General features: G+C 37.2%; 1 protein-coding gene across 9 annotated transcripts in view; it reads left to right on the forward strand.

Moving 5' to 3' along the window:
* Window positions 1–13,366, forward strand: part of MAST4 (microtubule associated serine/threonine kinase family member 4) — a 516,707-nt gene that overhangs the window by 161,787 nt on the left and 341,554 nt on the right. For 4 of the 9 annotated variants that reach the window (XM_076008067.1, XM_076008071.1, XM_076008068.1 and 1 more), the window contains exon 1: window positions 1–13,366. This exon is cut by the window's right edge and continues 22,926 nt beyond it. The exons of the other annotated variants lie outside the window; for them this stretch is intronic. The gene's annotated coding sequence lies outside the window, so the exon portion shown is untranslated. 9 annotated transcript variants of the gene reach the window in all.

The following is a 13,366-nucleotide window of genomic DNA, read 5'->3' on the forward strand; positions in this document are numbered from 1 at the left end:
TCACCCGCGCGGGTGGGGGTTGCGCTGGCTCGCCGCCTCCCTGGGAACCATTTAAGTTTATGGAGTTTAACTAGATTTAAACTTACCCACATATACACAACGTTAGGCACAGATTTGGCAGTATGAAATTTCTTGCTTTCAGTGTGATAATTACCACCTCCTCACTCCCACCTGAAATTTGGAACAGTTCTCTTAATTGGACCCCATCTCTACCCTTCATCCAAAAGAAATGAAAATGTTTCTAGGTTTTTTTTTTTTTTTTTAACTTTTTATTTGGAAAGAATGTCAAACTTACAGAAAAGTTGCAAGAATAAGAAAAATATAGCTGGGTGTGGTGGCTCACACCTGTAATCCCAGCAGTGTGGCAGGCAGGAGGATCACTGGAGGCCAGGAGTTCCAGACCAGCCTGAGCCACTTAGTAAGACCCCCATCGCCACAAAAAAATACAAAAAAAAAAAAAAAAATTTGCAGGGCATAATGAGGTGAGCCTGAAGTCTCAGCTACTTGAGAGGCTGAGGCAGGAGGATCACTTGAGCCCAGGAGGTCGAGATTGCAATGAGCTATGATTGGGCCACTGCATTCGAGTCTGCGTGACAGAGCGAGACTGCTTCTCTTAAAAAAATAAAAAATTAGAACACCAGTTTATTCTTTATCTAGATTCGACTAATTAACATCTTGTCCAATTTGTTTTCTCTATGTATGTAAATATGTGTCTATATATGTACACACGTATGTATAATTATTTGAACTATTTGAGAATAAATTATACCATAGCCCTTTGTTGTCACAATTATCAACTTGAGTACATTTATGACTGCTACAATCCTTTACTCAGCCATCTGTATTTCAGTTTTATCAATTGATTCATTAATGTTCTTCATAGCATTTTTTCCTGCTCCATTGTGGGATCCAGTCTGGGATCATTCATTGCATTTAATGGTCCATCCCTTTAGTCCCCTTTAATCTGGAATGTTTCTACAGCCTTTCTTTATCTTTTATGACATTGATGCTTTGGAAGAATTTTTTTTTGATGGATTATTTTTTAAGAGAGTATTTGTCATGTTTGTCTGCTCTTTTCCCGTGGTGACAGTTGGGTTTTGCATACCAGGCCAGAGCACAGCACTGGTGATGTCCTGTCCTCTCAGGCCATAAGATCTGCAGGTTCATGATGTCTATCTGCCGCTCACTATGACATTAACTTTAATCACCTAGTCCAGGTGTTGTCTGATTCCTCCACTGCAGTTAAGACTTTCTCTCTTGCAATCCATAAGTAATCTGGGGAGATACTTTAAGGCCATGCTCATATGCTTTCCATCAAAATTTTCCCCTAGATTTAGCATCCATTGGCGATTCCTGCCTGGGCTGACCATTCTTTTCTATGGTGATTGAAAACAGTGATTTTTTTTTCTAACTCCAGCACTTTCCACATTTACCACTTGGCACACATCATAAATATTTGTGTATTTGTTAGCAGCATGGACTTGCACATTCGTATTTTTCCCCAGTGTAGACTTTTAGTTTTAACAAGATGCTTAATAGAATTTTTTTTTTTCTAGTTGGCCCCTTCTTTGCTTTAATCTTTGGCTCAACTGGCAAGTCTGTACATGTTACTTTCGAATTGGTGGTAGGGTTGTATGGTCTGGAAATAGATTTTCAACATCTTTTATTGATGAGGGTGCAAATAATATATAAATCAGTGTGTGTGGTATCTTATAATTTTCATGCATTGGTGATAAATTCTGTTGGATATTTGGGAATCATACAATAATGAAAAGAGATTTGATTTAGGTTTAGCTTCTAGCCTTGCTTTTGCCATTGAACAGCTATATAAACTTGGGCAAGTCACTTAGTTTCTCAAATTCTGTCACCTCACCTGCACCTACAAGAGGAAAAGAGGCACTATGTAGACTTCATAGACTTTATACAGTCTATGAAGTCCCTTGCAATTCTAGAATTCCCTGATTCTTTTTTCAGAATAATTAAGATGCTGAATTTATAGAATAAGTATCTTTTAAAGAAGTTTCTTTTGGGATATTTTGTGACTTCAAAATTGACTATAATTTTTAAGCCAAAATTCATCTTTTTTTCCTCTTATGAAAATGTTGGAACTTATTTTTTAAAGATACAGTTAAAGAGATGGTAGAGAATATTTTCCTCCATCCCATCCCCAAGTCCAAAGTGACTTTTTCTCTTGGGGGATTTTACTAAAAGCTTATTTTACTCTGATCATTTGTTTTTTAAGGAAAGAGAAAAATACCTCACAACTTACTTTTTTTTTTTTTTTGACAGAAGTGCTTTTTTAGCCAGTGCAATATTATTCTTCACATTTAAATAGAAATCCTGTATGTTTATTACCAAATAAATCATTCTGATTAAAACAACACTGCCACAAAGTAATACCTCTTGTTACTTAATACTGGTAGTCACATACTCAGAGAAACTGACTTATTCACTGATGAAAAGCCCATGTCACGTAACCTAAGATATTTGGGAATAGGATACGAGAATTATTAATAGAAAACATGAGAAGACTACCTCCTAAAATATGTCAGCTGACATTCTTATTAATTACTTAATAGCTTATCTACCTGTAAGTTTTTATGTTTATTGTGTTTGCTTAAGATCAAAACTGGGGAAAATGCTGAAATACCATGTAGAGCAAACTTAAAACAGTACCTGGCATATAACAAGTCTCAAATGTTAGTAATGTTAATAATTCTGTTGTTGTTATTACAAGGTGAATATGTTTGGGCACAGAAGCCAGAATGTGATTAGCCGTTTACTACTAGGTAGTGAAGGTTTAAAATTTAACCATCATTCTATCTTTCCCTGTAGAGGTTTCATTAGTTCCTAACTGTGGTGTGTGGAAAACTATCTGTCCCCCACCTTCTGCTGTTTTAAGAGCAGTAGAGGAGAGCTGCCTGGCAGAGCTCCGGCTTGATTTCCTTATTGTTGTGCTGTGATGTGTCCACATTCCTCTTGTGTATCACTTATTTCTATATGTCACTCAAGTAAATGTTAATGACTTTTCCTGCTTGTGGTACCCTTTGTAGAATCACATAGCTAACGGGGCACATTAAAGTTTATCAGTTTTATGTTTCTACCAAATTTGGATTGGATTATATCTAAATTATCATTGCCAATTACAATTAACAGATATGATAGAGAACAGTGCTGAGGAGGTGTATACCTCTTAGAACTCTTTTTCTTTTTCCTTCTTTCTCTCTCTTTTCCTTTTCTTCCAAACAAGTTGATGTTGGTGGAGGTGCATTGTGCAGTGGAACATTCCTCACTCTGATTGATTCTCTCCTCCTGGCCACTCTCCCCACACCATTACCCCTGTCTTAGAGCTGTAAGTCATCCTTCCCCTCAGCCTCCCCTTAACATTTATCATGGTACTCCTTTGTTTTTGTTCTTTGTGTTTATGCCTAGTGTCTCCCTGCTAGACTGCAAGCTCCTTGAGGGTAGAATTCTTGCCTGATTTGACTTTCTACTTCTCACTGCTTTTAGCACAATGCCTTGCACGTGGGCGGCATTCAATAAATAATGTTGAAAGAACGAATAAACATCATGGAAAAGTGACAGATTCCTTTAGTTGCAAGGTGAGAGTGATGGTGTGATTCTGCATGCTATAATGGGTGCTCTAATAAGGCCATCCATCTAAAGTCTCTATGGTTTTGCTGTTCAGAGTGCATCTTACAGTTCTGGTTAGCTTTAAACTCCATATGGGCCAAATCCCATTAAGTTCCACATCAAATGCTCATAAAGTATGGTGACAAAATGGTGAAGAGATTATAAGTGTCCACATTCAAAGCAATTTCATTTGTGTGCTTTTAAACAGTCATGTAGTCACATTGGTTTCAATATTTTGTTGATTCATTGAATGACTAAGTTGAAGTGATACGTGTGTTCAAGTGTGGTGGAATTAGAAAAATAAGGAATCAAAGTGGTTTATGTCCAAATGACAGTATTGGACTCAAGGTAGCAAGTCCATGTTTAATCTCAGCAGCATACATTTCAGGAAAGTATAGGCCCTCAAACCTGAGAGGTATTAATATGTTAGTAAGATATAAATGAAGGCCCCGAGGTTTGGTAGGGATGAATTTTAGTAAATGCATGACCTATGGTGATTTAAATGCCATAGGCAAGCTTGAAGGTAATGCTAACTACCTTCTCAAGGAGGAGATTAATTCCTAGCCTGAAGTATCTAGTTTTCCTTGGCAATGCTAAATGTAGTTGTGTTCCCTCTCCCAGACACATTGGGCATTTCAGATAAATGGCATGTTGCCAATTCATCCTAAGTAGCTTGGTAGCCGGCAGAATACATGCTCAGCCGGTGTCCGCCTGCTGGGACACCAGCCGGGAGTGCTGATGAAGTGTCAGATGTATACTTCATATACATTAATCTGAAGAGGGGAAAACTCATTTTCCCATTTGCTTCCTCCATCTTTCCGTCCCTCCCCACACACATGGGTAGTTTATCAAAGAAGTCATAGTCGTCAAAAGCAGAGGGATTTATACAGATGCTGCTTTCTGGCAAGAAAGATGGAAATTTCAGGAGGCAAAAGCAGGCTCAGTGGTAACTTATTTCTTTGTAGGAAAATAAGGCAGTAAGCCTTGATGACTGAAGTTTAGAAATGGTATATGTGGCCATATCATAAAAAATATTCACTACTTTTTTACTTTGGAGTAATAGATGGACAGCAGAAACACCATGAAAATTAGTTTCCAGTATTTCTCTCCAATTTTCTGTTAGATTTCGATCATGTCCCTCATCTGTTTTGTTTATGCAAAGGCCTCGTTCACATTCTTCCTCACCGTTCACATTCTTGCTCACCTCCTTGCCCATCCTGTTTCAAACTGTTCACTATTTGCCACACATCTCACTTCTTTCATTTTTCTCCATAGCTTTGTCACCATCCAATGTACCACATTGTCTATTTTGTTATATGTCTCTCACTACTCTAATGTATGTTTCATGAAGGTGGAGATAATTCTATTTTTCTAGCCATTTCCCTGGTGCCTAGAATTAGTGCCTGGCACATAGTAGGTGCTCAGTGAACTTGGTGAGTACATAAATGTATATTTCCTTTTCTGTACATTTTCAGTGCCCCCAAACTGACTCTTGCATATTTATTTTTAATCTATGATAATTTTTTTGTTGTTGTTTATGCTATGTAGCCTAACCAAGAAGCTATTCTTCAAGCCAGAGAAAAGTTAACTATGGAAACCATATTCAGGAATGAGGCTGTAATTTTTCCACTGAAAAATGAGAATGAAGGTAAAAAACAGAGTGGTTAAGAGCATGGGCTGCCTGAGAGCAACTCCAGGTTTTGCCATTTATTAGCCTCAGTTGGGACTAACTGTGTGAGCCTTAGTTTCTTCATCTGTGAAATGGTACTAATGATTGTAATAACCTCAAAAGGTTATTGTGAGTATTAATTGAGCAAACTCTCGTGCAGTACTTTGCAGAGCACTCAAGAGATGCTGTCACCAGTGTTCTTGGGGTTGATAGGAAAAATGTTTCTTAGAGGTCGTGAGTTAGGCTTAGCTGGCATGGTTTATCAGAAGGGAGGAAAACAAGCACGTTTCCTTAGATCACTTGATTTGAGGTAGCAGTTTTTGTCTTTACCTTGCACGATGGTATATTAGCTTTTTTCCTTTCTCATCTTTACTCACAATTTACCACCCTAACAAACTGGAAGATATCTTTCTGGAATAACTTTTCTGAAGCAGCAAGGTGCTTTCTCAAATACTGTTTTTCAACTTCTAAATGTTAGGTTAAGTAGTATAATTTTATGTTTCTTCACTGGCTGTCTTTTGACATCATATCCATTTCTCCTAATGAAAAAATTATATTTCATGATGTACTATAAATATTAAAACCAAACTGTTTAAACTGTAATATATTCCAAGAGCCTTGATGAATATTCATCTTTTCCATTTGTAAAAATGCATTAGAAGGAATCAGGGAAAATTTACTAAACGTATGCAAAAGTGTATTTTTCCTTTTTAATTCATTCCGAAAGTAGAGACATAATGTCAGCATTTATTTAGGGTGCAGACTTTATTTGCAGTCATTTAATATTATATCAATACTTCATTAGCCTTATAACTCAAAAATAAAAACCTGATCCGAAGTCCAATTAGTCAACTCCGAGAGAGAGTATCTGTTAAATATTGATGAAGGAACAATTTGAATGCCCTTGGATAAATTGCTTAACAAAAGTTGTAGAATACATCTATAAATTAGCATTTCTCCATTACCATTATAACTCAATTTAAGGGCTGCATAATATTCCAATGTATGGATTTATCATAATTTATTAAATGGTTTCACCCTTCAGTTTATTTCCAAGTTTTTCCTGTTGCAAATAATGGTCATGAGTGGACTTTTATAGTAAGTCCTTGTGTACCTCTAACTGTTCAGGTAGATTCTTGGAGTGTGATTATTGGGGCAAAGAATATGAGCATTGTTAAAGTTCTCCATAGCTTTTGACAAATTGTTTCTGGGAATGCTGTACAAATTTATACTGCTATATATTGGGAAAATACATCTTTCTTGACTGTGGTCAGCAGTCAGTATTGTCTTCTTTAAAAAAGACTTTGGTTTGTTTGAAAAGTAATTACACTTTTAAATTTATGCTTCAGTGAAGTTGATATGGTTATTTGACACGTGGAACTCCTACACTACAGCCAGCAGATAAAGCAAATATGAAATTAGGGCTATCTGTGCTTCCTGCCATAACATCTCCCTTCTGTTCCCTAAATTAGCTCACCAAACCAACTGTTGGTAACCTGTATTGCTCTTGGGATCCAGGAACTGCTGAGTGTGATTACAGTGTGTGTAGCTGAAGGCATTATTCCACGGTTCAGAATTTTTTTTTTTTTTTTCATCTGGAAAGTAGTAATCTCAATTGTGAAATAGTGCCTTCAGCTGTGGACATTATAATCAGAGTCTCAGGAGTGCTTGTATTCCAGGAGTAATACATCTCGTAGTTATTACCCTCTGAGCTAGGTTCTGTTTATAGTGAAGGGATGAATTTTCATAACTCAGTGCTGAAATAGCAATAGGGAGCCCAGAGCAGATTATTATAGGTCAGGCCTAATCCATGAAGATAAATCTCATTATAGGCTCACCTGGGCCCATCCACAGGAGCTGGTTTAATGTGAGTCTGTAAATCAGAGATCAACTTAAAAATGAACTCTAAAATCCTCACAATGATCCAGTGACTGCCTCTGTGACGAGATACTCTAAATGTGCATTCTTGCTCTAAACATGCTTGGGCGCCAGAGGAGGATGACTAGCAGACACACACAAAGGGTGTTGAGTGGATGAAGAACTGCGTATTTTTGTATTCATTTTCTAAAATGAATTCCACTCAAAGCAGTCACTTAAAACTTTCTGTGTCTTAGTTTTTTCTTTTGATTTTTCAGAGATTAGAAAATATTCATTACCTGATGTATGTGTTGTCCGTCCTGGAAAGGACAGGGCACCTGCTGGAACAGGTCTCTGTGTGGGTCTCTGCGTGGGTGCGCCTGGGCAGACCAGTCAGGTGTGGACGTCTCGTTATCAAAGGCATTTGCCAGTCACTGAAGTGACAAATAATAAAAAGCCCACATATATTCTGTGAGCATTAAAGAATGGAAATGCGTGCCCTCTTTTAGTCGCTTACCATCAGAGAGGGAAGCAAAACAAATTTATGACGGCAGTGCCATACATCTGTGTGCATATATCTCTGTGGGTTAAAGCACAGATTTCATGTATTACCTGTTTACCCAATTGGCCTACCTATTTAGGAGGTGACCACCAAACATCAAGAGATGGTCCACAGGGTGGTACATGCTTGCACCTCAGCTGTCAGTCCTCACTGTGTCATTAGCACCAAGGCCAGTGCTTGCTATGTAGTTAGTACTTAGCAAATGGTAGTTTATCAATGAATGCTGAGGAAGTTTTAATTCTAAGTTTCTGTTGTTTTCTGAGGCTCCCGGTCTGGTCTTTCCTGGTGCCTAGACTAGGTGAATGGTTTGGCTGTCAGGATTTTATCGGGTTCTGTGTCTGAGGAGATGATTGAGATAAAGGCGCCAAAGCAGTCATGGCCACCATTAAGGAAGCGCCTGCTGGTGTGATGGTGGACAGGTCCCGTTCCGGTGGACCACTGGAGTGACACAGCTTGTCCTTTCTGGTGTCCTTTTCCCCTGGTGGTAAAATATCAGACTCTGCCTGTTTGCTGTCCTATTCTTAAAAGGACTCTGCAGCTCAGAAAAAACCAAAACGCCCATAGTAATTAGATAGTGGTTGTGAGGGGAAAGGTATTGTGATGGAGCATTTCTTGTCTTGGGAAACATGAAAAATCATCATTGTACTTCATAGTGGCTTAGGAAATTCTTGGTTATTGTGGCTCTGGGAAAGCAATGTACTTCGATGTCTTCCCTACTTTATTTTCCTAGAGACATTTTCATAGACTGTATCTAGTGTGATGAGACGTGTGGGTAATTACACTTACTCCTGGTTTGTTGGCACCTGAAGTTGCAATCTAATGTTGGATTCTGCATCAGTGTTTCCCCATCATGTTCATTGATCAGTTAGTTGACTATTAATGGAGTCCCTATTGTTCACCTAGTATTAAAACTTATACAGAAAAGATATAACACATAGCCTTGCTTTTAAGGAGCTTACAACCTAGTTGAAAGAGGAATTCTTAGAAATCAGAGAGCAAGACAGAAGATAACATGCTGGGAGGTTGCAGTCATCAGAATTCATAGAAGCAGAATGAGTTGGCCTGCCGCTTTTTGGAAAAGCTATGCAACTCTCCTGCTTTTGCCTGGCCAACACTTTCTATCCTTTAGCTCATGCACTGCTTCTTCCCTGACCTCTTTGCCTGCCCTCTCCTAATCCAGGTTATGTCACCCTCTTTGGCATTGTGCATATCTGAACGAAAGCATTTATTATATGATTATATCATGTAGGACTAAAAGGGTCTCCAAGGTTGCCTTCTCCCCCTTCCTTCATCATCTGCAAATGGTTTGATTGCCCAAAGAGCCCAGTAAAATGAGCTGTAGCTGGTGAAGATGTGAATCTAGAATATTGCATTGAGTGTGCTCTTTGAAATGACATTAAGTGAAATATCATGGGTTTATATTTTGTTGAGCCCATAGCACCTCTCTACATTATAATTGACCTTTGAGAGCCTTACTTTTGGAAATGAATGCTGGAATTAAAGAATTTTATGGATATAGCAGATAGACCTCAGGTCATCCCTTTCCCTTTGACCAAAGAGATTGTGCTCTGCAGTGGCCCTTATCTAAATTGTGATCATTTTTACAAGCACTTGATTTAGAATTTAATTATTGTAGGCAGTTTAGAGTAATGTTTAAGAGCATGGGCTGCAGATCTTGGTTGCCTGGGTGGGAATCTCGACTTTACCACTTACTAGATGCATGGCCTTGATGAAGGAATAATGTAACTTTCCTGTGCCTCTGAAAAGTGAGAGTGCTGAGAGTGCCTATCTTACATAGCTGTTGCTAGAATCAAGTGAGCTCATAGAAGTAAGGATATCCACTTGGGACACATAAGGAAAAGCACAGTAAATGCTAGCTATTATTGTCATCTTGGATAAGATGATCTGATGTGTTAATTAAACTAGGGAATTTAAATTTTATTAAATGCATATATGAAGTTTATGGTTTACAGAATTGATGAAGCTGGCCTTGGAAAGATAAGCTTCTCTGTTATTATTTTCAGATAACTGCAGGTCTACTATGTTTTCTACAAGGATAATTTGTCAGGCCTGGAGCTTGTTGGAAATCAGAAGTCATGGGAAAAGGATAATGTATCATTTTCATCATGAGTAAACTTTAAGGGATGATGCCATTAAAAAAATGAAAAGGTGACCAGAAAAAGGAAACCTAACTCCTTTCTTTTCATTCCTCTCATTGTGTTACACAAATTATCAGAATCCTGGTCTCATGAGTGTATCAAAGTCTTTTGTACAGAAGTTAGCTTTCTTTTGAATTGACATTTTGTATACCACTTACCACAGTGGGTGAATAGTTGGAGCTTTAGAATATCTATCTTACTGAAAACATTAATATTGATATTTTGTTTTGCCCTTGCCAAATTTTGCTATCATTTGCCCAGTTATAAGAAAATTAGAGGATGGCTCTTGGGCCTCTACCAATTTTGCAGGTTCACCTCATCAATACAACATTTTTTTGAGTGTGCCTCCCTAACATGTGATTGTATTTTAGAGTGATTTTCATGTACTTGGAGGTGGTGGTAAAAATATTTTAATAGGCCTGTGAATCTCCACTAGGAAACCGTTGGAAGAGGACCCTTACTGTAGGATTTCAACAGGACCTGGAGGTAACTGAGTTTTCCAGGTGTTAACCATTTAGTTGCCACATCATGGGGGAAGGTTAGGGAGTCCTAGTGTACTAGGTGGAGGGGGAAGATAGGACATACTCAGAGCATTTGAGTCAATGGCTGTTTGCCAACCTATAAGGAAAGGATTTTAGCCATGAGTACTGGTGTATATCAGCTGAGTAGCAGCCTGAATATCAATTTATGCAATGGTCTAAAAACAAAAAAGAGATGTAAAACATGGAAACTGAAGTTCCAGTATTTTTTCCTGAATCCCAGTTGATTGTATTGTGTACCACTGGGTTTCCCATATCCCAATTTTCAGACTCCTGGGTAAGCCACAAGCTCTGCCTTCTAAACCTTTATTGATTAAAAAGAGTCCTAAATATTCACTGAGGCTACATGTCTTTTTTTTTTGGAAAGGTTTATTTTTTTTTAAGTGGAAAAAAATAGATCTTTGTTACACATGTCATTAACTGCCACTAAATTGACACAAGTGTTGACAGTTATTGTGAGAACTGTTTCAAAGCTAATTATGTTAATTAGAATGTAACATACCAGTAATTGCATGTATTCAAACATCATCCCATCACTTTTTTGTGTTTTCTTCTCCAGATGTAAGACATTCATTTGTTGCTTGAAAAGCTACAGAATTATAGCTAAGATAACAAATAATTGCCAGCAAATAAAATTAGTTCCTTAGAAATATACTCTAATTGGTTAGCTACATAAAAGAAAGAAACAAATGCTAGCATGTCAAGCATATAAATTAAGAGCATTGCTTATGAAATCCTTAGTTTTGGGCTTTTCATTTAAATAAGCCTTCTTATTGCAATTAATATTATCATTTGTTTTATGGCCCTTAAAAATATATTCCCTTTCAGCATATCTTGGAGTTCTAATTTAGCTTTCTTCTACATGTTAGATGATTTGCAATTTAGATTTTAATTTGATTTCCATTCTTTCAAATGCCATTTTTCTTGTATTTCACTTTTATTTAAAGCATGGTTTTCTCTGTATTCATGGAAGCTAGGCATAAACAAACTACTAGAAAAATCAAGCTATTAAGTGAGCTGAGAACATAAAGCATTTTAATAGGAATTTCACATAACTAAATATTTGAGAGCCCAACCAGAGATTTGTGCATCTTCAGAAACAAACTTTATGGGACACAGTGTTTCTAATTTACCCCCCGTTATAGTTCTTTAAAAATTAGCGTTCAATCATTGACTTTAAATCCTCACCACTTCTTGCATATGTAAAGTATTAAATATGGCTCTTCCTGATGTCTTGGGGGCCCTGTGTGTTCAAAGACAGTTTTGGTCTCTGTAGTTTTTTTGAGTTTTGAATATATATATATATATATATATATTTTTTTTTTTTTTTTTAATTGAGAGTATTAGTGTGAGTGACCCTCTTCTAATTTGAGTGTGTGGGGTTGATTCTCTTGTTTTTCCAGTTGTGACACACACAAATTAGCCTAACACTTTCAGTGCCCTGACTTTAATTCTCTAGGACTGTAGTCCCCAGCCCCGGGTATCTGTCCTGTTAGGAACCAGGGCTGCACAGGAGGTGGTGAGGGGCAATCAAGTGAAGCTTCATCTGTATTTATAGCAGCTCTCCATTGCTCACATCACCCCCTGAGCTCTGCCCCCTGTCAGATTAGCGGGGCATTAGATTCTGCATTATGGTGAGTTATATAATTGTTTCATTGTATATTACAATGTAATAATCATGGAAGTAAAGTGCATAATAAATGTAATGTACTTGAATCATCCTGAAACCATCCCCCTCCCACCCCTACCTCCATGAAAATTTTCTTTCATGAAACCTTCCATGGTGCCAAAAAGATTGGGGACCACTGCTCTAGGGCATGCAGTATACCTTTCCTGATTAAGTGGACTCATGATCTGGCTTAAGAGTGATATTCTCGGAAGGGAAAAGCATTTCCTCTTGATCCCTCTTACAGTGATCACTGTGTAATACTGCTGTATTCTGCCTATTTTTATGCTAAGATTTTTATTCATTGTTTTGGGGGCTGTTCTCATCCTTGGCATACAGGCCCTTTATCTTGCTTTATTTACTAATTGTTCTTCAAAACATAGCAGATGTTGAAAAAGATTGGCGTATTTGAGGTTCAGAAATTAAGGACTGAATTTTAGCATTGATATTTCTTGGCTCTGTAATTCTGGGCAAGTGTCACTTAACTCATGGAACCTGGTGTCTCTCTTAGTAAAATGGGAATGGTTAATCCTGGCAGCATTATTAGAACAATTAAAGGACATAATTCATATCAGAGCAAATTGCTAATATTAGGCATTGCATTCTCTGTGTGTTTCTCTATATACATAAGTCTGTTTCTGGGCTCTCTATTCTATAATTGGTCCATCTGCCTATTCCTGGGCCAATATCACACTTTCTTAATTACTCTAACTTTTAACAAGTCTCAATAATTGGTCAAGAAAGTTTCCTTATGTTGTTGTTGTTCTTCTAAAGTATTGGCTCTTTTTGGCAGGTTTATCTTCTGTTTAAATTTGCTCATGAAATTCTGTAAGCTGATTGAGATTTTGATTAAAATTACATTAAATCTCTAGATCAGTGAGGAGAAATTGACATTTTTATGATGCTGAGTTTTATTCTGGAATATTCTATTTATTGCTCTGTTTACTTGGGTCTTTAATGTTTTTAAAGAAGATGTTATTTTTTACAGAAGGAATTTGTACATTTTTTGTTAGATTTATTCTTAAGAACTTTAACATCCTTTAAAAATATTACCGGCTGTTTTCTAATATATGGAATGCAATTAGCTTTTATATGTTACTTCTTAAATTAGTTAAGTTTGCTGGTTTTTATTGATTCTTATGTGTATTTGGAGGAGAGGGGAGTTTTGTAGACAACAATGATCTGCAAATAACAGCTCTGCATTTGCCTTTTCTAATCTTTACAGCTTTTATTTTTTTCTTTACTAATTAGGACCTCCAGGATTAAGTTGACTACAAGTGG

This window comes from Microcebus murinus, chromosome 11, assembly GCF_040939455.1.
Source record: "Microcebus murinus isolate Inina chromosome 11, M.murinus_Inina_mat1.0, whole genome shotgun sequence".
In the NCBI taxonomy this organism is placed as follows: Eukaryota; Metazoa; Chordata; class Mammalia; order Primates; family Cheirogaleidae; genus Microcebus; species Microcebus murinus.